The 2791-nt window shown below is 49.8% G+C and overlaps 1 protein-coding gene across 1 annotated transcript in view; it reads right to left on the bottom strand.

The window, feature by feature from the left end:
- The window catches only part of SPARC (secreted protein acidic and cysteine rich), a 17043-nt gene extending 14639 nt beyond the window's left edge, over positions 1–2404 (bottom strand). The window contains exon 1 of the mRNA XM_014518752.2: positions 2249–2404. The gene's annotated coding sequence lies outside the window, so the exon portion shown is untranslated. The remainder of the gene's footprint in view (positions 1–2248) is intronic.
- Between the last annotated feature and the right edge of the window lie 387 nt (positions 2405–2791).

Raw genomic sequence — 2791 nt, 5'->3', positions numbered from 1 at the left:
GAAGAGCGGAAAGGAAGAGACTCGATGTCTAAAAGCTTTGGGATGCTACACGGAGAAGCAGGAGGGATGGTGCTCACGTGCACGCTTGCACCTTGCTGCTTCTGGATAGATCCCAACCACTTGCCCAGCACGGTCACCAAGCTGCCCCTGGTCATCCCCGGCCAGCTCTGGCCTCCATCTCTTCCAGGAGAGGACCCTGAAAGGGTTTCCATGGGAGCCGACATTCCAGCAGAGCTGAGTCATGTAAGAGGAGAGCTTCTGCAGGAGGTGGCGCTTGGAGAAAGTTTGAAAAGTTTGCTCCCCCCTCCCTTTCCATCTCTGCCTATGTGGCAGACAATGCCTTTGTTTTAACCATTTTGCAGCCAGGCGGGTACGTCCAAGTCACCCTGTGCCTCCCCAGCCTGGACTAACAGGCGGCTGCGGTATTTTTCCCTTTGTTCCTCTGGGTTCCTTAATTATTTGAGCTGGGTTTCACAGCTCACGTGCCATCTACACGTGCGCTTTAATGCGCAGTAGCCTATTTTACTGTGCATCCGTGTAAAAAAAGTGCTGTTATGCTAATGGGGTGTGGGTGCTAGCCGCGTTGGTCTGAGGACATGGGCAGACACGGTTCTTGGGGTGAAGCTGGTATCAGGCATTAAGAGCATTAGGTGCCACTTAAAAACCACGCGCATGCATTACTGTGCGTTAAGGCAGCCTAATGCGCATTTGTTTAGTATTTCACATTGGAGATACCCTGGTTGTAGCCATACTGGTTTAGAGGAAAAGGCAATCAGAGCTCTTGGTAGAGGTGTGATCCCTTTTATTAGACCAACAAGATTTTTGCAAAAAAAAAAAAAAAAAAGCATTGCCCTTAAGCCTGCAATTAAAGACATTTTTTTTGCAAAAATCTTGTTGGCCTAATAAAAGGGATCACACCTCTACCAAGAGACCCGATTGACATTGGGGTGTGTACATGATACGGGGGTTTAATCAGCTCTAAATTGAAGTGGTGTTTTTTAAAACCCACCGCTTCAATTTAGGCCCCCCATTTCATCTACACACGCCCAGAGGTACTAAATATATTGTGCATTAGGAAAAGCACCTTAATGCCCATGTAGATCGGCCCACAGGGTAAGACTCCCCCTCACCCCAGATTCAAATTTGCTTGAAGATCTTTGCACTTCTGTTTGGGTAAGACTTTCCCCCCCACCCAAGCTGCGTTATCTGAAGTTTTTCAAACCCGGCTAGACAAAGCCGTGGCTGGGATGATGTAGTTGGGGCTGGTCCAGGGGTTGGACTAGATATGACCTCCTGAGGTCCCCTCCCACCCTCATTTTCTGTAATCCTTCCAGCGCTTTGCTAGCAGGGCAAAACTGAGATGTTTTGCACCCAGGACAAAAAATAGAAAGGGTATTTGGGATGCCTGAAAGGCCGAACGGGCAGCTGCTGCCCTTTAAAGGAAACAACTGGTTTGTTCCACTGGACAGACCTTAATAATGTGAGAATCTCGAGTTGAATGTCTCCAACAAGTCTCTTTTTTAATTTTCTTTTTTTCTCCTCTGAAAGCCCTGCCCCTCTCCTAGGGTTTGTTAGCTGGAGGTAAGAGAAACAGAGCAAGGGAAAGGACCTGACTCAGGTTCAAAGCCTGTTTGGAGGAGACAGAAAGAATAAAAGCAGCTTTCTTCGCAGGGAAAACAGGAGGGGATGTGCAGAGGAGATCTGCACAACGCCTGTTCTCAGGAAACAGGAGAGAGGAAGGACTCAAATGACAGCGCATTTATTACTCTCACCCCTTAATGAATCGCTCCTGATTTAGAGCTGGGTCTGATCCACCCAGCAGCAAGCGAGACCTGCCTGGGAAGGAGCACAACCCACCTCCCTCCATAAACACGCAGAGATGTATTTTTAGCCCCTGGCAAACAAAAGGAAGGAAATCCAAAAAGATAACAACCGGTTTGCCCTGGGAAGATTGAAAACTCCCATTTCTGATCGCGAATTTGGAACGGCAAAATAAGGATTTCGGCCGAGACGCAAGGCTCGGAGAAGAGGAAGCGGAGAGGATTCAAGTAGGTCATTTTTGTTAGCGCGACAGCATCGCTTTGCCCACGGTCCCCGTCCCTCCCCCGGACGGGCAGAACTTTCTGCGCGGCGAGCGGCTCCGATCCCGGGTTGGATGCTTTGCAAAAGTTGACCGGATTTAGTAGTGGCCAAGTGATGAGAAATAAATGACAGCAGAGGAAAGAAGAGACACGGTTGCACGGCATACCTCACAGACGGGGCAGCGGAGAGGAGAAATCTTCAGGCTCTCTGAAGGGCTGAAGGAATCTGAAGGTTTTAGAAGCAGGCAACAGGAAACCAGTCTATGCGCTGGGCTGGGTTTCTGTCTGTCTGTCTCCTCCTCTTTTTTTCCCCTCTTTCTTGCTCTGCCTCCATCTCTCTGGTGGGCTGTCCTACCCCCCCACCCCTTCCCTTCCTCCCCAAATTTATTCTGAGTTTCAATCCAAATGATAGACCAGAGTAATCAAGTGGCACTGGAAGGGAACGGGCCTGCGGGAAGATTCCCAGGGACAAAACAGCTGCAGGTGGCAGCCCGTATCCTGTCATTCAACAGAAAGATCCCCACCGGGATGGCCTGCATTGCTGCAATGAATTTGCCCGTTCTCTGGGGGTTTTCCAGAAGCATGAAGTCTCTGGGGCATCTGAGGCTGGGTTTGTGCAGCACGTTATTGCAACGCCAATAGCGTTTCTGCTGCACACGGTGCAATGAGATGGTTTATTCCCTCCTGCGGGAGTCCTTATGGAGGATGAC

Source organism: Alligator sinensis, unplaced genomic scaffold, assembly GCF_000455745.1.
Source record: "Alligator sinensis unplaced genomic scaffold, ASM45574v1 scaffold550_1, whole genome shotgun sequence".
NCBI classification, from domain to species: domain Eukaryota; kingdom Metazoa; phylum Chordata; order Crocodylia; family Alligatoridae; genus Alligator; species Alligator sinensis.
Note: the sequence above shows the minus strand (reverse complement) of the source record. Positions and strands in the feature narration are given on the sequence as shown.